General features: G+C 48.2%; 1 protein-coding gene across 1 annotated transcript in view; it reads left to right on the top strand.

Moving 5' to 3' along the window:
• The window catches only part of LOC126541594 (calcitonin gene-related peptide type 1 receptor-like), a 214,260-nt gene that overhangs the window by 40,215 nt on the left and 151,786 nt on the right, over positions 1-22,259 (top strand). The window contains exon 2 of the mRNA XM_050188424.3: positions 20,256-20,345. The gene's annotated coding sequence lies outside the window, so the exon portion shown is untranslated. The remainder of the gene's footprint in view (positions 1-20,255; positions 20,346-22,259) is intronic.

Genomic DNA, 22,259 nt, shown 5'->3' with positions numbered 1-22,259 from the left:
CAGGAATTGAGGTAAATGTCGTAAGTTCTCCACTATAAAAAAAATATTAATTTACAAAGAAAAAAACCACAAAGTCGATCTAACTTAACAAATGTGACTGATAGCTACTTCCAGCATGTTTTAAAGCATGCTCTGTAAGTCTGCGAGCAGACATCAACTACTGTCATTTTATTCCTCTTGAGAGAATTCTAATGTTTTCTAGCAACATTGCTGTATAGCTCGATAACCTCAATGTATTATTTATTTATTTATTTATTTATTTATTTATTTATTTATTTATACACTTGAAAAGGTTAAAGAGGGACAGATGGATGAGAAAAAGGAAAGACGGAAAGGCAGAGAGATAACTTTATTTAGATCCTGAGGTACGCTACCGCTCAAGGCGGTAGAGCAGCGGGCCGCTCCTCCGTCGGGGCGGGTAGGCCGAAATTCACCGCCGCGTCGCGGGCCCTCTGAACGGCCCTGAGTTGATGTAGAAGGTCTGAACTCCTGAGCATGGAGCTCCATTCCTCCTTGGTCGTGTGTTGAGGACCCTTTAATCAGGGGCACTGCCCGAGCATATGATCTAACTCATAAGTGGCGCCACAATCTGGGCATCTTGGATCAAGGCCTTCGATGAACTGGTTGTGGAAATAAAGCTACGGTATGACCTGGTATGAAGCATGCGGATGGTGGATGCCTGTGCTCTGGAGACTTTCCCATGAGGAAGGGGAAAGACCCCCCTGTCCAGATGATAATGTTTGATGGTATCATTAAAAGTGGGGAGAACGTCCCAAAAGACCGCTAGATTGGAATCCGGAGGTCCCCCAGGCTGCCCAGAGCAGTAAGTTCACGCGCTCAGGAGTGGGCGATCTTGTTCAGGTTGGCCATGGAGGCCAGATGTGATCCGAGGTGAGCCGAAAACCAGATGATTGCGTGAGGAGAAATACCCCTATGACCTAAAATGCGAGTTACCACAGCTTATACCGATCACGAAGTAACTCGCGAGCCCTGACCGCTGCTCGTGAGTCTGTGTAGATATGTTGCTTAGAATCGTCAAGGAGAGCGAGGGCGATAGCTACCTGCTCAGCCTTAGCGGGAGTGACGTTCCTGATCGAAGCGGAGTGGAGAACAGAACCTGTGTGATCAACCGTGAAGGCCGAGAAGTTGGCCGATGGCACGTACAGCGCCGCGTCTACGAAACATGCAGACTCCGGGTTTGCACGAACGCCTTTGAGCAGGGCGTTCGTGCAGATGGCCCTCCACCTCCCTGCATTGTGCTGCGGGTGCACGTTGCGGGGAAAATGAGTGACCGTAATGTAAGCCCTTTGCTGCTTAGCGAAACTATGTTTGCGTTCCTCTTCTAAAGCTGGACTACACCCTAGGACGGCCGGGATGCTCCTGCCCGCGGCCGAGAAGGAGTGCCTGTCCATCTGAACCGTATGCTGTGCCTCGGCTACCTCTCCCCATGTGTTGTGAATACCGAGTATACCCAGTTGCATTAGCTGGTCCGTGATATTACGATGGGTTCTGATTTGAGATCGCCTATATTAATTGTGGCCCTTCTGCTTTTGAGGAAGGAGTAGATGAATGCATGGAATCTATGCCCCAAGCCAAAAGAAGAGACGGATTTGAGATTATGCATGTGCGAGAGACTGGCAAAGGCTTTCGCCAAGTCAAGTCCCAGGATTGCGCTGACATCTCTCGTCTGAACGTCGATAATCTGATGTTTGACCAACTTCACTGTGTCCTGGGCCAAGATTTGCGGCCGGAAGCGAATCAAGTTTTACAAAAAGAGACCGTGTTCTTCAATTTTTTAGGAATGCGGGTGTTAAGGTCGTGTTCGGCTACCTTGCCTATACAGAATGTAAGCGATATGCGCCTGAGTATAAACAGACCAAGGGGGAGTCTAGGTTTCAAGATAAGGATGACTTGATGCCAGTTTCCACGATTGCGGGATGGCACCCTGTCCCCATATCTTGTTATAATCTCGTCCGTGAGAGTTTGTATGGAAGCATCGTCCAGAATACGAAGCAGCCTATTAGAGATCCCGTCTGGGCCCGGGGCCAAGTGCCCATTCAGTCGGATGAGAGCCTCCCTCACTTCAGCTGTGCTGAAAGGCTCTTCTAGAGGCTTCGCATGCGAACCCTCGTAAGGAGGATAGTCGGCGTCGCATGAGAGATCAACGGGCAGATATTTTTGCGCGAGTATTTCGAATATTTCTCGGTCTGAGTCTTCCTGTTTGGCCAGATGGAGGATTTTGTCGAATGCCTCCCTTTGCTTGGATTTCGAGTTTGATTAATTGAACAGGTGCTTGAGCAAGTTCCACTTGACCTCCGTACGCATCTGGCCATCAGCCGAGCTACAAACCTCGTCCCGCTGTTGCCTAGAGAGCGTCTGAATGTGTTCCTCAATCTTGTGAATCAGCTTAGCAATCTTTTTGCGGAGTCTACAGTTGGGCTTTTGTCCTTTCCACCTGACTAGAAGGGCGTTTTGGCTTCGAGCAAGTGAGCTAGATGGCTGTCCATCATGGCGACCGTAAGATCAGTAACTAGGGACTTGGTGGCCGCAGCCACATCCTCTTTGAGTTGTGCTACCCAGTGGTCGAAAGATTCTGGTGACTGGTTGTGCTAAGCACCCTGCTCCCTGATTTTGCGGGAAAGGTCCCAATCCCTGAATTTGAATTCCCTTAGGGGCTTTGCTCTTTACTTCCATCGAGGTGGTGAGAATGTAGTGATCACCACCGGGACTATCATTAAGGTTGTTCCAGGTTACCGACCCCGAGTTGGCCATGAAGGTGAGGTCCAGAGTGGTGTCTCTGGAGTATGAATTGCGAATTCGGGTAGGGAAGCAGGGATCAGCGATTAGAGTGAGGTTGTGTTCCGAAGCCGCCTGCCATAGATCTCTACCCTTTGTAAGCCTCACTCCTGATGCGGGGCATTAAAGTCCCCGGCATTTATGAGGGGAGCCCCACCCGCCTTTCCGACTGCCTTGGATATGAGCAACGGGAAGCGTTGTCTCATGTCTCTAGGAGTGCTGTAGATGTTGAGGATAAAGAGGCTGTTCCTAAGCTGCACGCTTGGTATGACCTTCATTAACAAGTGCTCAGTTTTATGATGGTTCAAAGAAAGATCGTGAACTATGGTGGTGAACTTCTTCGAGACAGGGCTGCAGAGGCCACTTTTATCCTGTCCGAAAAGACAGTGAGACCTATAGCCCGATAAGGTGAATGAGCCCGTCAATGTTTCTTGGAGTAGCATAATGTGTGTCCAATTAGGATGAGATTTAATGAATTGATGAAGGACCGCTTTTTTACGCTGGGATCCACAACAGTTCCATTGCCAAATTACGATGTCACTTGGTCTACCCTCCATTATTAATAATTTCAATGGATTTTCTCCTGCGGCGGATCTCTAACCGCCGAACCCGAAGACCCAATACCGACCGCGAATTCGAGCGTTCCGACCCTCACGCTCAGAGTGGAGAACGCCTCGCCCAGGGGCTTCAGCGTATTCCCCAATTGGGTCTGAAACTCTCTCATGTCGGCATTAAATTCCTTAAACTCAACTTTGAGCTCTTTCAGTCCCTCATCTCGTAAGGGCTTTGACAGGGCTCTCTTAGCGGGGAGCCCGGCTAGAGGCGTCTCCGACGGGATGTCAATGGGCGTGTCTACCGTCCCCGATGGGGGAGCCGCCTGCGAATGCGGCAACGTGGCCACTAATTTTAGTTCGCCTACCTCCGCTTTAAGACATTCAAAAGCGCTCCTTAGCAGAGCGTTTTCGCGCTCGAGTTTGGAGATCCTAGCCGCGCTATGCTCTGACAGTGGTGATACTTCCCTCATTACCGTGGGTGACGTTCCCTTGACACAGTCCTTGACACAGTCCTTGACACAGTTGGCCCAGCGAGTCTCCGCAGCGGGCGGTGCTTGTAGTCGAACGGCAGGCGGTCCCCTGGATCGCGAGCGCTCCCTGGAGCGTTCTCGACTAAGAGCTTGGCGCTATCGAGGGTGATCTGCTGCGACTCCGCACCTTGTTGACGCTGGTCGGCGCAAGTGGTTTGGTGCGCTGACGTTCATCTTCTGCGAACCCCATATGGTACTTGGAATCGCTCTTTGCACAGCGTGTCCGTTATAGGGTGAGGCCCTCCACACAGGGCGCACTCAAGGGTGCACGTGTGATCCTCGGACGGGAATAACTTCCCGCAACTTCTGCAAATCACGTGTTCTGGCAGCGGGCAGACGTCGGCTCGGTGGCCTTACCTTCCGCATGCGTAGCATACATCCGTTTGTCGACGGTAAAGCGTACACTGTAAGATACCTGGCCCACACATGACGTAGTTGGGCACCTTCAGGCCGTCGAAGAGAACGACGATTGTTGTATTGGCCTTTATGCGTTTGACCTCCAATGATCTGGGGTTTCTAGGTTGGACAATCATAAGAAAAATGATAAAGAGGCACAATCAGCGTAAATACATTCGCAGATAGATGTTTGCTGAGAGTCACAAGCGTCAATACAGTCCAGTCACTTTATTGTGTCGCACGTAGTTGGACGTGTCACTGACGAATGCTTATTCATTCCCTATCAAAATGGGTAGCAGTGGTACACATACACTTTGCGGGGCATGACAAGGCCTTCGGTGACACTGCCCATACTTCAACGCTCAAAGATGTGGCCCGTGAAGTTCTTATATATATTCTTCCTATTCATGAGCGCTTCCCTGATCTCTACGCAGTAAGTGAATACGGTTGATTTGAGCAAATTTACAACGCATTCGTGAGGGCTACGCATTGAGCAGTCGCATATCAACGTTTTAGATTGCTAATAAGTATCCAATAAAATAATGTTTTTTTTTTTATTCTGAGTAAATTTATGGTCACATGTCATTGAAGCGGTACTCAATTTTTATGAGGAATCGGTGGTCTTTGAGCAGAGAGTGTCATTAAAGCCAAAGTCGGGCGTTGGTGAAACGTTGGCTTCAGCGACATCCCTTGTTTGACTACTGTTACATGGAATTTCCTGTCTGCATTACAACACGCGGATGCCCCAATTCTGCAACACGTAGTTGCACAATTTTACTTTTTGCGGGCACACACTGTAAAGAAATTCAAATATTTCACGGAACCAACACCCCCTAAACTTTCGCGATCGACTGCACTTGGTACCAGTGCTGATCACTAAGGAAACACCCGAGAAAGAGAGAGGAAAGGAATGGACGTAAACCAGAGGTACGTTTCCAGTTTTCTACCCGGCAATGGGGGGGGGGGGGGAGGGGGCGATAAAAAGGGTGGAAAGAGGGCAAGGATACAGAGAGAGAAAGAGAGACAAAAATAAAGTCTCAGTTTCGCACGAAAGGCTAGGCATCAATTGCGATAGCACATTAGTGGATAGATATCGCAAGTAAGGAGAGTACCTTTATGGCCGTATAAACTTGTAAACACAAGCATACTAAATAAATTAACAAGCATGGTGCCACCGTGCGCACAAAACAATATGAAAACATCTCACTCGATGACACACGAAAACTCACGGTCAAAACGTTGGAGGGAGGAAGCGTGGCAGCAGCGGCCAGCGAAGTGACCTTCGTGCAGCGGCTCGCATCAACGCGAACTACGCCGCGGAAACATTGCTCACGGTAGTCTCTGTTCCCGTCGCAGATGGCTTTCAAGATACAGCGGCTGGGGCGGACTCACGCGGACGCCAGGGCCACTCATAGTAGAGAGCGCCCCCCTCCCTATCCTCCCCAAGAGCCTTGCGCTCTTCCTTCCCGCTTTCGTCCCTTGCGCGCGCGAGATTGAGCCGCGATCGCCTGCTCCCCCTCGCGATCTTTCACTCGCACATACGGCATACGGCACGCAGCGACGATTTTATTGCCCTTGGACTTCATACAGAACCTCACGGTGACGCCGAAGACAGAAATGCGCCTGGAGTCCATATAATTGCTATCGCAATAAAACATGAACATGTAACACAAAAGGCGTTGCAGTCACATGCGTTCACACAGGCTGGTCGATTTCAAGAAGTGCAGTAGCGCTTGCGTGGGCTTCTGATACAATGTTAAGTCCCGTCGATGTAGCAAAATTCTTTCTTCCGACAGAGGCTGGTCGTCCAACTGGTTCAGCACGACGGAATGCGATTGTCTCTGCACACTGTACTGCGGGCACTGGCAAAGAACATTCCTAATTGTTTCTGCGTCACCACGATCGCCACATACTGCGGTGTCAGCCATTCCTATGCCGAACGTGTAGGCATTGTTAAACGCAACGCCCAACCATAGCCTGCACAAAAGTGTCGCGTATCTTCGAGGAAGTCTTGGTGGAAGTCCAAGGCTTAAGGTTAGATCCAGGGTGTATAAATAAACATGCATGAAATGGGGTTCATTCCACTTTGATGTAGTGCAATGGCGTACAAGCAGACGAAGCATCCTTGCAGCGTCTGTCTTGAACAGCGGGATTGATAGGCGGCTGTATTTTACATGAACTGAACGAGCAACTTGATCGGCACGTTCATAGCCGATGATACCGCAGCGACTTGGTATGGTATGGTATTGTAAAACTTTATTGAAGTCCTACAGATCGTGAGTATTCACGAAGCGGGCCGCTCCCACGTGGGAACCGGAAGGCCGAGCCTCTCGGCCACATGATGGGCCTGCTGGACAGCCCAGAGTTGGTCAGCCAGAATAGGGCTGCGGAGAACTGCCTCCCATCTGGCCGAGCTGTTATCGATGATAGAGCGTGACAGGGCACGCCGCCAGAGCATGTGTTCTAACGTGGCTATTTCTCCGCAATCGCGGCAGGTTGCATTGGTGTAAGTACCCAGACAGATTTTATGTAAGAGCGACGGATTGGGATATGTATTTGTTTGTAGTGGACGGAGCGTTAATGCTTGAGCTCTATTGAGCCGCGGATGAGGAACAAAGTAGGTTCTACGGCTGATATAGTAGTGTTTAGTAATCTCGTTGTACGTGGAGGGCGTGTCCCTGTTCTCTGGGGAGTCGGCTTCCGATTGATCGAGAGTAGCGCGGTGGGCAAGTTCACGCGCAGCCCCGTGAGCCGACTCGTTGAGGTTGGGAGGAGCACCTATTATATGACCCTGATGTGCGGGAAACTAATAAATTAAGTGATGCTTGATTGCCTTGTCCCCAAGAAGTCTGAGTGCCTGTTTGGAACCGGTGCCTTTTTCAAATGCTCTGACTGCAGACCTTGAAACACTATAGATGATATCCCGTAAGCTATCCAACAGGGCTAGTGCAATAGCCATTTGTTCAGCAGTTTCGGAGTCCCTCGTCCGAACCGAGGCAGCAGTGGTGATTCTTTGCCGACCATCGACAGTGACGATGGTGAACGCCTGACGTCCCTTACAAGAAGCGGCATCCACAAAGCTGACCTGTTGCTGATCACTGTGTATTTGCCTAAGGAGGTTGACCGCCCTAGCCCTCCTTCTACCACGATTATGATCGGGGTGCATGTTCCTAGGTATGGGCGCGACCGTAATGTTCTCACAACTCGACGGAGGAACGTCAGATAACTATTTCATGTCCTTTCTCAGTCAGGTGATGCGTGGTTTGTGTGATTTCGAATACCAACTGTTCGTGCAGACTGCGCCGTAAAGCTGACAGTGAACACTCCAGTGCCGTCTTCGAGTCACATAAAATCAACCATTTGTGTGTTGGTTCGTTATTAACAAAGTTAATGCAACTCGAAGCGCTGGGAGTTCTGATGCCATCGACGTTGTCAAATGAGATGTTTTCAACATGATAGTGGTGGCTTTTGCTGGACTTTTAAGTATGGCTAACAAGGACGTGCAATGAAGCATTGCAGTACATGAACTTATGTGAATTTTCGGTGCCTATTTGAAACGCGCATATGCCATCACCGCAGCACCTAATAGAAGCAAATTATAGAGGGCATTCATTGTTTGATCTTACGTTCATCTTCATGGCACTCGCCAGGGTTTATCGACTCATACGTCCTCTCACTGTGTTCATTATTCTTCGAATAAGGTGGCGCTGAATCAGCACACTGCAATACCGGTGAAACGACATTTTCTGGGAAAATATATTGATCACAACATCGCGAGCGAAACAAAGCGACTGGAAACTGCAACGACACTTTCTAAAACTGACACCACTTTTACAATAGAGAATGGAGGCTTAGTCTGTCGCGACGCGAAACTGCCTTCCCAGTTCCAGACTTCAGCCCTCAGCGACAAACGCAATCCGTTCACTCTCCCTTACTTTAGAGCCTTGTCAAGCCTATATTCTGTACTGTTACAGCAAGAACGACCGGAACGAAGGAGTAGACGTGCTGACGGTAAGTATGGAAAATGCTGAAATGGCTGTTGAGACTATGGCACTGTACGTTCCCTGCAAGGGCCTACACGCAAACAAATGCGGATAACAATACTTGACCGGCTAACAAGTGTTGAAACGACTGCTTTGATACCGGATAAGATGGCCATTCACCTGACCCTTTTAACAGCACGGTTCCAGTAAGTGAGGGATGATTGAATGCAGAGAAATGTTTTTGTGCAGGAATGAGCGAGGAAGCTATCAGATTACGTCTGCACGGAGTGAATAGAGGGTTTTCATTTGTGTCATGACTGCAACTTACCTATGTAAGGCTTCGTACCACAAAGCGTTTGTGTCCAATTGCAACAATACTTTGCATGTAGGGAGTACAAGGGTCGGATAGCAGCAGCCAAGCATGGCGAAAGCACAGTAGTCAGTTTGCTGTAACATTACGTAGTTACTAGTTACTGCTAACTTGGAGCAGTAACTGAGATGATAACGAGTCATTAGATCCCCACAGTGACTATGAGAGAGAGAGAGAGAGAAACAGGGGTGGTAAAGGAAAAAAGGTTAACCAGAAGGAATTCTGGTTGGCTCCCCTTCTCTGGGAGAAGGGTAAAGGAAAATGAAAGATGGAAATAATAGCGGATAGATAAAACAAGGGCACGAAACGACATAAACAGGTTTGGTGGGAACACTCGTGAGAACTATAATCTTTCTAATTGGCCAATCGAATGTAAAAGCTTCAAGAGTGCCTTGACCGACTTGTAGTGTAAAGGCTGTATAGGCCGGCGTTCCAAGACTTGTCTGCTCCAATGCAGCTGGTCGTCAAGACGGGCAGCGCGGTCGCGTGTCGGGCAGCGCGGACGCCTTTGTGCGCTGTACTGGGAACAACGGCAAAGAACGTCTTCAATACTTTCCTCGCTGCCGCTGTGGTCACACGCAGTACTACAGGTATGTTCCCTTATGATTCTGAAAGCAAAGGGTTTAGCACAAGGGACGCCAAACCACGGCACAGTACTGTTGTAGCGGGTCGGGATAGTCCAGGAAAGTACAAAGTCGAAGACAGGCCTCCAATCGATGCAAACATGTGTCCTGTAAGCTAGGTGTTTTCCACAGTGATCGTGGGGCATAATTTGCAAGCACTCGAAGTTTCGCTGTTGCATGTGTTCTTCACAGCGGGATTGGTTCCTGCACGCCGTCTCCATTAGCAGATCGAACAGGTTCATTGACATGTTCGTTGCCCATTACGTCGTGTCCTTGCTCGACGAGGCAATGAAGGGGCTCTCGGATTTCTATTACTAGTTGTTCGTAGGGTCCATGGAGTAAGGCGGATAACAAGCAATGTAGAACTGCCTTGTAGTTTCTGAAAACGTTCCATTTTTTAGACGGTTCCTCTCAAACTATGGGAAGTGCGCTATAAAGGGCAGCAAGCTTCGCGGTAGTCGATGTCGTCTGATCGGATGTCTTGAACAGCGACTAAGAATACTATTGGGAGATGCGTGGTTACCTTATTCCATTGCATGCGGGCGGTTCCAACTGATGTGTCGAAAATGTTTAGCGCGCGTGTCACAGCTCTTGTTTGTGTGTGCGCGTGGGTACACGTGTTTATTGCCGATCGTGGTTCTTTTCCTTGTATTCCTGTTATGACCTTTTACTCTGTCAGATCACCATTACTCTGGGATCCTGTTTCACCAGCTCGCTAGTGTTTGGCCGCTTTCGTCGACGTGGCACATGCTTTCATCTTGGCGTGCTGTGGTGATTGCTGTATCCCTTCTGCTTTTTTACTGCCATCTCTTGGGCAAGCGCTTTGGGAACATGATAGGCAAGCGACGTACAGGACACAATGAAAACAACTACAAGAGAATAGAATACAGCAAAGCATAACAAAAAACACTGAAAGCAACTCCTCTGCGTCCGACCGACTATATTCAGTAACAGGCACATTGTAGGCAGCGGCGCAAGAAAAGCCAGCAAGTAGGCATCCTGGACTCTTTCGTGTGAGAGCTGCCTCCCGAAAGAAATAATCAGGAGCTCTAAATATCAAAGTGAATCGCCAGGGGCCTTGATTCACGAACACGTGGGAGGAAGCAACACACCGTATGACCCCAGAAAAATCAAAGCAACGCCTTTCACACCGCCTTTGAGGTTCTGTGAGGAAGTGGTCTGGCAAATATAGAAGCGCGTGTCTGTATCTAGGTCGAAGAGACGTAAAAAAGAAACTAACGATGCGAAGCTTCCTTTGATGAGTGGCACATCCGACCTGCATCTGTTGAGGACGTGACCCCTCTCACCAATTTTCCTTTTATATCCGCTGAGTGCTGGAACTCAGGTGATTGAGGGGTTGGTGGCGGGAACAAGCTATAGTAGCACAAGTGCATATTGTTAGATATGAAGCTGTTTCCTGCGCCTACTTCGAGTTCCCCCGGACCACATCGAATCGCAGAACAACTAATTGAGAAGCGCAGAAACGCGGAAAGCACATTCCAGAGGAGCGCTCGAGCAAACAAGTTGAAGGCCACAAGTTCACGTGCAAACAAGTTCGTACGCCGCCGGTAGCTGTTCACTGCTTGACTCTTCCAGAAAGCGAGGGGATAGCCCGGCACTGTTGGAAGTAAAGTGGGTCCCAAACCAAGACGGCGGTATTGTGCCGGGACGGCCTGACGGCGGTAATGCGCCGTGACAGCCGGACGGCTGTGATGTACCGGGAAGGCCTGGCAGCGTGGCACCGGTCGCCTTTGAAGAAGGCATTTGGTACCACAGTGGGGCCGTACCGCCGGGAGTAGGTGGGCCCTCGGACAATGGAGCCCAAGCGTCCCCCTTCTCCGCCTTTGAAGAACGCATTGCAAGTCTGCAAGGCAAGACCGCAGAGAGCCGCCGGGTGTGACACCGCGACACGGGCGCCAACCATTGACCGAAAATGGCGTCATCTGAGCGGACTCTCCCATTGGCCGAACATGCCGCGACTTCCAGTCCTCGAAGGGTTTAAAAGAAGCATTCCAGAGAGACCAGAGCAGTCCCTGATTCACCTCTCTCGAACTTCTTGCCGCGGGCCGCAGCGTCCGAGTTGCTGCCGGCCCGTAATGACTGTACGACTGTTCATTGACGTCTCACTGTAAATAATGTAAAATAAAATCCCCCAAGTTTTGTTTCATCCCGAAGTCCGTCCCTCAACCCCTACAACTGGTTGGCAGCGGTGAGATCGCCTCCGAATGCAACAGCTGGTGGCAGCGCTGCGGATCAACCTTCGTCGAGAGAGATCCTAAGGAACCGGGAAGAGCGAAGAAGAGAGAGCCTTCGTCGAAAGAGGTCCGAAGAAACTGGGAGTAGCGAAGAAGAGCGAGCCTTCGACCCAGGGAGTCCGGAGGAACCGGGAACAGCGGACAAATGAACCGGATGGCAGAGTGCTGCAACCGTGAGTGAGCGCGTGGTTTTTTTCCTTTTGATTCGCCAGACTCAAATGTTGTGTGTTCATTTTGATAGTTCTGGGAATCGGGAGTTTGATGCATTGTGTATTTGCACAAATTAATTAAGGAAAACAGTTCTAACCACCAGTCGGGGCAGCTGCCATGGATCTTAGAAGGTTGACGAGGTTAGACTTGTTGGTGTGCGACGATTTGGGAGTTGAGGCGGACGAACGGATGAAAACGCCAGCTATCATAAAGGCGATTGAAGATAGTGGCAATGATGACAAAAGCATTGAGCTTGCTTGGGAGGTGATACAGGAACCACGGGAGCGTGAGCGTCGTGAACGTGTGCGTGAGCGTCGTGAACGTAAGAGTGAGCGTAAGCGTCAAGAACGCGAGAATGAACGGAAGCGTGAGCTTCAAGAACTTACTCTTAAGTGTGAGCAACACGAACGTGAGAATGAACGCGAACGTGAGTATCTGGAACGTAAGCGTGAGCGTGAGCAAAAGTATGAGAGAGAGAAGGCAGCACTGATCAAAGAGATACAGTATTGTGATCAGTTAATGGCACAGAGGCAGCGGCTGTCTGAAAATTCTGTAGCCAGTACAAAACACAAGAATGAGAAAGTGTCTAGCAGATTTTCACCAAAAGCCGACGAGAAAAGTAGTGCCTGTGAGGTTGGCTGCAGATTCATAAGTGAAGGGAAAAGGCTAGCTGCTAACGATGCCTTAGTGGCAACAGAGGCCGTTAAAGGCCGCAAGGAGAGCGACGAGGTGCTGTGCCAACAGATGACTGTAGAGACAGCTAGGCCAGCTGCGAACAAATTGGCACAGTTACCGCGCGTGTGCGTCACTTGTAATGTTAGCGAGGTTGCTAGCGAAGAAAAAGGTACTGCTGACCCGACAGACGCGAGCACCCATGTAGAGCCAGATCTGCGTGCAGAAGTGAAGTGCGAGCTGAGCGATGCAGTTGAGAGTAGTTCTCGGGATGGCGAGCTCCGTAGTTCACAAGAGAAGAACTGCATTGTTCAGGGATCGGTGCAGCTCTCCGCCAGTCTAGGTAGCCTAGATAGGGATGATTCAGTTAATAATCATTGGGACTGTGCGCGTGAGACAGCGCTGGAGACCGACGGGCTGTGTGTCGATGCACAGCGTGAGCTGGGCAATGCAGTAGAGTGCAGTTCGCAAGAGTGCGAGTTGCATAACTCGAGTAAAGCCTGCTGCATTGTGCCAGAGTCGGTTGAGCTGTCCGCCAGTCGAGGCAGAGAGAGTGTTGATTTAAATGAAAATCAATCAGACTGTGCGGGTAAGAGACCGTTCCGGGCCGATGAGATGTGTAGCCACCAGCACGAGGCGCCAGAAGGCGACATGAAAGCGAGTGCAAAGAGAAAGCGCCGTAAAAAGAAGCGCGGTAAAGACCGAAAGACGGTAACTAATGCAGCGCCGCCAAAGACGGCGAGAGACCCAAAAGGGCATGGCGCGAGGAAGAAGGTGCGGTCGTCACTGACGATGTTGACGCATCCAAAACGTTCAAGCCACCGGTCAAAGAGAGACCGCGAAGCATGTTCTGCACGGACGCGGACAAAGGGCACGGGGCTGTTAAACTCCTCGTCGTTCCGTCGTTCTTTTCAAAGCTCAGCGTGCAGTACGAAGAAGCTCAAGGTGGCAGAACGAGACCAGGTGGGGAGTAGCGACGCGGTCAATCGAGTTTGTGAGGAAAGCGGGGCGCCAGGACGCAAATTGGCTGGAGACCGTAACGTCTTGGGGGAGCTGATAGTGAGTCAGCCCTTTTGTTGTTCCTCGGCAGCCAGAGTAGCTTTCAAACCACGACCACCTCGGGTTCGGCTCAAAGTATGAGTCAGACATAATTGTTTGGAAAGGGAGGCCAAGTGCGCTTCCGTAGAAATAAAGTGTTTTGTTTTTTATTTTTGAGCATCGGACAGTTTTCGCGAATTGAGACTAGGATTACTTTCAATGTGTAAGGTTTGAGCTTTGTTTGTGTTTTCGTTTGAGAAGCTCCGAGATTTGAAAAATGAGGTTTGTGTAAACATGTAGTCTCGCGAGTGTTAGTTAATGAGTAAATAGGCTTTCTTTTTTTGTGTGTGAGTAACCTGAGCGTCAAGGTTATCGGTGAGAGGCCTATCATAACGCGCGTGTGTTTTAGTTAACCTTCTTTTTTTTATGTGTTTCTTTATTTTCTAAGGTTAACCGCGTGGGTTTTCAGTGAGTTGATTTGCACCGAGAAGCGTTCTTAGTTCCTTTAGCGCGTGTCCTGTGTGGACGGAAGGAAGCAGATTGATGACTGGGTTGCTCGTGTGTTGAGGGCAGCCGTAATCTGACTTCTCTGAAAAGTATGCGGGGAACGAGTTATTAGAAGACGCATTATTTTAAGGGTTCTGCGGAGTGTGTAAGTCCCGCAAGTTGAATTGTTTGTTTAAGTCACGTGTCCTGTAGGACTTTCAGGGAAGAAACGTGAGTAAGCGTAAATGAAAAGTTTGCCTACAACGCCAGTACGCGTTCTGTTTAGTGACCGCAGGGCTAGTGCGCTTGTGATTTCGTACTTGTGAGGTTGACCAGATTGTTCAGTGGCACCAATACGTGCGATAAGTACGCCACTGCGATACATTGGAAACATGCTGTTCGTGTAGTTAAGCCACTTAGGTTATGTTCGGCTGTTTTCATTTGTTGTTTGCATCGTCAACGACCCTTTGTTTTGCAACAACGATAGTACTCTGGTCTTGTCGGCATTCGGGGAGAAATGGATAGCGGTTTGGAAGGGTGGTTGGAACTGCTTTGTCAAAATTGGGGAAATAAAAGATCAGGGTTCATTTTGACTCAGTAATAGTTTGGCGAGTCAGGGGTGAAGAGCCTGCGCTTGCACGTGGTGCAGCGCTGTGTTGTTTTGTTTGTTTGACGTCTGTTCTCCAGGGCCCAGGATCCCGAAGTTCGTCAATCGAGGCTCGACACCAATACCCTGCAGGTTCTTTCAGCGTTCCTCATGGCCGGCGAATTGAGTTCACCGGCCATTCAGAACAACCGGGGCGAGGACGAGCTGTTAGATATGGAGCTGTTTCCTGCGCCTACTTCGAGTTCCCCCGGACCACATCGAATCGCAGCACAACTAATTGAGAAGCGCAGAAACGCGGAAAGCACATTCCAGAGGAGCGCTCGAGCAAACAAGTTGAAGGCCACAAGTTCACGTGCAAAATAGTTCGTACGCCGCCGGTAGCTATTCACTGCTTGATTCTTCCAGAAAGCGAGGGGATAGCCCGGCACTGTTGGAAGTAAAGTGGGTCCCAAACCAAGACGGCGGTATTGTGCCGGGACGGCCTGACGGCGGTAATGCGCAGTGACAGCCGGACGGCTGTGATGTACCGGGACGGCCTGGCAGCGTCGCACCGGTCGCCTTTGAAGAAGGCATTTGCCACCACAGCGGGGCCGTACCGCCGGGAGTATGTGGGCCCTCGGACAATGGAGCCCAAGCGTCCCCCTTCTCCGCCTTTGAAGAACGCATTGCAAATCTGCAAGGCAAGACCGCAGAGAGCCGCCGGGTGTGACACCGCGACACGGGCGCCAACCATTGACCGAAAATGGCGTCATCTGAGCGGACTCTCCCATTGGCCGAACATGACGCGACTTCTATTCCTCGAAGGGTTTAAAAGAAGCATTCTAGAGAGACCAGAGCAGTCCCTGATTCACCTCTCTCGAACTTCTTGCCGCGGGCCGCAGCGTCCGAGTTGCTGCCGGCCCGTAATGACTGTACGACTGTTCATTGACGTCTCACTGTAAATAATGTAAAATAAACCTCCCAAGTTGTTTTCATCCCGAAGTCCGTCCTCAACTCCTACAATATTTAACTGCTGCCTTTGTTTATCACATCGTTGTACTGGATTTAAAGGGGACAAGGAGTTCGTCGATGAGCAACATGAGGCTTCCGCCTTTGTATGTTTGGCAAGTTCTATAAATTGTCTGGGGCGGCTAAAGCTATGACAAAGTTGTCCGCATAGGCTCATGTTGGTTTATGATGAAATAAGCGGTAAGTAATGGACATGACAATGAAGGGACGAAGGCGTTTCCACTTTATGCATAGCCTTGGCGCAAATCGCATGCACTAGCGTAGGGTGTACTGGCTTAGCGCACCAGATTTTATTCTAGACGCCAAACGGGGGGTGTCATAGTGCACCTAACCTGAGAAGGGGGAAAATTGCCATGCTGCACTGTAAAAACCAAATTTTGGTACACTGACTCACAGTCGGCGTCAAAACGTGGTGGTTTATTATTTTTCTTTTCTTTTTTGTTACATAGTGTCCAAGAAACATGTTTTCTGTGTCAAGTGCTTCTATCAAACGTTACTGCACTGCTATCTCGCCTTAATTTCTTTAGAACTCGTTGACTTAAACGTCGAATGGTGTAACTGTAAAGAAGTGTCGACTGACATTCAACTACATTGGAAGATTAGATTTAGCTTTAGCTCCTTCGGTATTTCGTACGAGCTGAAAGATAGGGTGAAAAACAGACATCGCATAGGAAAAGCAGCAAGACTAAATAGTTTTCGGTAAAAAATGATAGAGCCGATTATTATGCTAACTCAATCAATCAGACAATCAATTTTATTATTACATAAAATTAATATACAGATAGACGTATACAGAAGGAGGTCCCATAGTTAAAACTGAATTGGGACCTCCTGTTCATGGTTAACATAAAAGTTTATTTAGCAAGCAACAACAGCTCAATTGGTACAATTCCAGTAATAATAAATAATGACATACAAATCTGAGTAGATGAAGTAATTAATAGACAATATAACGGCAGTAAGCAATATTTCGAAACTAGATAAAACGAAAGTAAAAGAAGAAGAAAGAGAAAAAAAATTATCATTAGATGTAACTAATGATAATAACTGGCATAGTAATTTATTAATCTAATAATAAACGGACATTCAATATCAGGAATCGCGTGGTTCGAGAAGCCGTGTCATGACGCATAATAACAGAGGGCACGCTTCTTCAAAAGTTTCATGTCTCGAGATAAATATTCGCCCCTTCAAAATTTGCAGAGTGTTCGATAGAAGAGGGAATACAGTTAGTAATTTCTTGCTTCCGCTAAGCAAGTTTGCGCTTGCATTAAGCAAAAGAAAATATGTCAGAAAGTGCGTACAGCGTTAACATTTGTAATCGAGCGTCCGTTTTAGAAAAAATGCCGACGTGGCCTGACTTGAAGGAAACGCAGATACTAAGAAATGGGATACAATACAGGAGCACAGTTCCCAGCATATCGGAACTGACGCTGAGTTACGATGCGTACTTCAATACAACACAACTGCAATCGATACGCTAATCTACTCAAACTTCCATTCCTCCACTTGTCCAGAGAAGCCAGGTCAGAAGAAAGTCGATAAGTGAGCAGGGGCCATGGTAGACGCCATGTCAAAGCTGGTATGGTAAATCAACACCTGTAAATTTTACGGGGCGGTACTTTACATAATACTACATCCAGTACAGAAAAAGAGGCTCGCCTGTGGCAATTTTTCAATGTACTTTGCCGGAAGGCGGTGCCCACAAAGCACGTGAACTTCGCCCTTCAGATAAAATCTCCGGGCGACAAAGGGCCATGCCATCCGTGCTTCTCATGTCAAGCTTCAGGGCCACGCCCATCTGAGCACGACTGTACAACCTTCTTTGAAACAGTGTACATCGTAATGACGGCCTCGCTATTCAACGCGTTCTTCTGAAGAATTTAGGTTTTGTCGTGAAGGGACCCAGATACAGGGGCTAAGCCATTGATCAGGTCAGGCGCGACAGTGTTATACACGTATAATGCTATCGCTGTGGGTCGAAAGGCAAGAAGCCAGGTCTTTGCTGTCACTGGCGGTATATAAAAAGGCGAGTTGGTTTACACGTTTTCTTTGTTGGTGTTTCTTTCGATATGGTCCATTGAGAACATAGCATTCTTGTTTTGTTCTTTCTGACTGTCATCCTTTAGGCTTTCTTTTGGCGTCCTGCAGATGGTTCCCTAAGGCGTTCAATAATGGAAATTGAGCGAATGTTCTTTGCAGTATGTAAGTATCTGTTTTCGGCTGTCGTCGCACTTTCATAAAACCGAGGCACTATGCTGATGAGACGAGTAAGGAACAGGAACTCTGCACAAAGCAGAAGAGGGTGCCTCACGATAAAAAGGAAATCCTCAAACGATACGACCGAAAATGAACTTCTTTCTAGTTGGACTCCGAGAAGATGTGCTGTCCAGGATACACACAGTAGTGTTCAGGTTAAGAAAACAAAACAGTCGTGCAGACATTGAGGAAATACGTTCATACTTCCTTGTTTTTCTTTCTTGTTTTTACCATGAGAGTGGCTGTCCTTCTTGATCTTTTTTTTTTCATGTTAAGTAACTTTCTACATAATGAGGAGAGTTTTCTCATCAATAAGTTATCATTCCTAAGAAGAATTAGGCGCCCGCTGTTGAACAATATGTGAAGGTAGCTATGTACCGATGTTCCATAATGTTGTGAGGATTTATTGTACCTGAAGAAAGCGTAAGGCGCCTAATTTATACAACAATATTTATTTCGAATCGACAAGCCATGTCATGAAGACACCCATGTCATTCATTCCTCATCGACCTTTTCCCGGTGACACAATACATCGACGCAAGTAGCAGCGGTAGTCTCGGCAACGCCATCACCAGTGAGGCGTTAGTACAAGAAGTTGCTCTTGAGTAGAGATGTAAGCAGTTAGAAAAAAGAAACATTGAACATTTCTGGCAAAAAAACAGGGTTTCTTTAGTTTTTTAACCAGGATAAAATTCTAAAAAACTAAAGAAACATAGCTTCCCCGCAAAATTCTTCTGTCACAATGCGACCCCTTTCGACGTATATAAAGTTTTGGTCAAACGAAGGAGTGCGGGAGTCTGTGAAGCACCTGGATGTATCCACCTGGTGGCAAGAACTTTGCCTCAGCCCACCCTTTAGGCCCCTCGCCTGTCGTGTACTATCCTCGTTCATAGGAGGTCACTTTTGTCTACTTGAAAAACGAATAACATTGCCTACACTGAGCGGCTTGTCTTATCTAATTGGCTCACAAGAGGCGAGGAGTACGCTCAAATGGAGAGGGATTTGATGGGGCCGAGCCACTGCACTGAAAATCGATAACCGGATGAAGAGGGTGGTGCTGGCTTCTGCGATTGGCCCGCTTTCCCCTACTTAGCTTCGGTGGCTCGTCGACAATCGCGGCGGCATGCAACGGAAGCTTAAGAATGACGCTAAAACGGATCCTCAGCTAATAAGAGTTGACAGAACGAGGTCGTAAACGTGCCGAAAGTCCTTGAAAACGTTACACGGCCACGCAAAAAGTTTCATTACACGCAAATAAACCCATGCTTTCCGGCAGGTGAGAGTAGCCAGCGCCTGAGTGATCGGTGGCAGCCATCTTTTATTCCTTTCGGAACGGGGCAGCCTGCGGCTATTCAGAAGAAAATTCAGTTTTGTTCGGCATATTAATGCATCTTTATCGCGTACACGTCACTTTGACACGATGAGCTTTTGCGGTTTTGAGACGTCGCGTGATAGGCAGGTGAAGTGGGTGCAGCCCGAAAACCTTTGACCAATAGCAGAGGCCTAACGGCGAAGAGGCGTCGAATAAGAAATAACAATTTTTTTTTTGTTCGGTCAAATGACGAATAATCCGTGTGTACACTTTATATCAGATGGGGAGCTATCGCAGTTTTCGTGACGTCGCGTGACGAACAGGTGAAATGGGGGTGGTCCAAAAAGGTTTTTGACGAATCGCGAAGGGCTGATTGCAGAATTGGAATGGAAAAGTTCGTAATAGTTTTACGTTATAGCGCCCCAGGGCCCTTCCCTGGCGCAAGCCGGAAGACCAGCTGGCTAGAATTTTTTATCTTCATTTCCTACTCCAGAATATGCATGTGTCACGCTCACACGAAGGGTACAAAATCATGAATGTGTTCATTGTGTGTCGTCCTCAAGCAATCATACCACGCCTTCGTTCTAGCGGCATCACTGCGCCAACGTCTGACACTGTGCATCTGCCTGGCTTGGTGTTAGCATTTTCGGTGCAGCCTGTGAACGGTGCAGTGCGTAAGCATAAATATTGCACGAGACTAAAGCGGTGCACAAACAAAACCTTCCATGAGATTACACGTCGTATGGGAAAAAATCAACACAATTATTGTAGGCATCGCATTTAGCTTACGTTATTTCATCAAACGCTTCATTTCACATAGGTTGCAGTATGCACGTTGGATCCCAGTATTTTTTACGAAAAATATTATTAATATTTAGCCATGTGACGATATAGCTATGAATGCAAAGAAACAGTTAGAGCTCACGAAATAACTGACATCCTAGTTACTTAAACGACGCCTTTATTGGTCTAGCATTTCTTTAGTATATTCTTCCCTATCGATAAATTGCTTTCGATAAATCATTTTTGATCGCGGCGATGATTGATCTTGATACCATACAGCATTTCAATATGACATTTTGTCTATTTTGGATTCGTCTTCAGACGACGTTGATCGGACTTCAGCACGTTTTCTTTTTTTCTTGCTTGCATACAGGCCTTCGTTTTCTGGTCAGGCGGCATGGAGCAGTAAACAGCTGAAAGCTCTCACTGGGATTGGCTACACACTGCTTTCGTCACTCTTCAGGTACGTGCTTTTGATTGTTTTATTTCCTCCGAAGGCCACCTCAGCAATTAAGTGGCTGTGGTATTCTCTTGCTGAGGTCGTGGTCCAGTGTTCAATATCAGAATGCAGTGGCCGGTCTAAGGTGAGACGGAATACAAAGTCGTTGAAGTATCGCTGTGTGGCCTTTCGGTGGAGCGGTAACTACCGTATGCGGAAATTTCTCGTCGCTGCGCAACCATACGACGTGCATGATCAGCTATACGTTGAGTGTATGTGCTGTGAACTGTTTTGGCTATATCGGTTTTTATTCAACAAAGAACAGTGACGTCACTGAATTTTCAGCGTGGATTACCAAATATTATCACTGTCTGATCGTTTGGCGTGGAAACTACTGCATAAGAGCAGTCGTGTGCGGCCAACCCAATGCTATTAGGAAACATCTAAGCACCGATCACTATGAAACATTTGTGTCAACCACCAGCATCGTTCTCACGCCTTTCCAGTTTAGTATACTTATAATCCCTGTGCTATGTTTACGTTGGCCTCCCGTATGAGGCCGATGGCATTACTTAACGCAGCGATCATTGCAGTTGGCAAAGCAGCATTATAAATATAAGCTTTGTGCTTCGACATTGTTTTTATTGTCCGATAAAGTAGTAATATCCAAAGGGGATCGCATCAAAAGAATCTGACGGCTATTTGTGAGGACACAATTTTTGTAAAACGGGTGAGTGCGTCGTAGAGGACGGGACGAACAACACTGAACACATTTTTTCCCCTTTTCGTCGGCTCTTTTCACGAAAAATCAAAATACCAAAAAAGCACAGGCCGATGCCGCCATCAGACCTCGCATGGTCGTGCCGCAAGCTTGTACCATACCCTATACAGAACAAATCTAGAATCCAGCAACTACTACTGCTTCGGACGCTCGATCAGTCAGCAGCCTGTTGCACGACCACTCGACAAGTGTGGGTATGGTATGGTACGGTACGCTTCTATTACTAAGTCTATTTTATTGGTTGGCTGTAACCGGCGCAACAAACGTAGTAGTCGCGCAATGTTTCCACACATAATATTTTGAACGCTTGTCAAAGTAAACAGCCCAACTTATTCCCCAGCCGAATGCCACCCATGCTGCTAGGTTCGCCACATGTTTCTTAACTACTTGTTGCCTAAAATTGCAGTCACAATGCGTGACCACTGGCGCAGTAAGGTGACATTCGTGGAACAAATTTTCAAAAAATGCACAACTGTTCGCTGAGGCTGATTGTAGGCTCAAACTGACACGTGAGCACACATAGCGCTAGGTGCTCCGTCCCCTTCGACGCCTGCAGTAACACCGGCCATGCCGACTTGAACCACTTCCCCGGGTATCAAAGAACCATTTCCCACGTAGAATACGTATCATCATACTACGAGGGCGAATCAGGAAGTCGTTGCCGCTAGCTTTTTATTAGCCAAAATAAGGTACATACCGGCAATTGCAAATATACATACCATTCTACGTACCTTACGCTATTCTTCCACGAAATCCCCACACCGGTTCCGACCATTTGTCCCATCGCAGCACTAAATTTCAGATGCACCTGTGCCATGTTGTCATCAGTCAGTGACGCAGGCGGCCTCCCCGAACGCTCACTGTCCTGCAAGTATTCACGGCCTTTTGCAAACATACGTACAACACTACCACCTCAAACTACTAAATACGAGACACCTTTCCCCATACGTGGGCTGCAGTTCCCTGTGGATTTCGATGGGTGTTCATCCCTTGCTCCATAGAAACGGAATCACACTTCGTTGCTCGTACACCGTGGACGTGTGAAGCACAACCACCATCTCCCACAACAGACAGCAGCGGCCTGCCGCGGAGCTACCGACAGATAAGGCCGGGCCGGCTAAAAAAAGAAAAGCCACCACTGGGAATGGATACGTTGA

This window comes from Dermacentor andersoni, chromosome 2 (genome assembly GCF_023375885.2).
Source record: "Dermacentor andersoni chromosome 2, qqDerAnde1_hic_scaffold, whole genome shotgun sequence".
Classification (NCBI taxonomy): domain Eukaryota; kingdom Metazoa; phylum Arthropoda; class Arachnida; order Ixodida; family Ixodidae; genus Dermacentor; species Dermacentor andersoni.
Note: the sequence above shows the minus strand (reverse complement) of the source record. Positions and strands in the feature narration are given on the sequence as shown.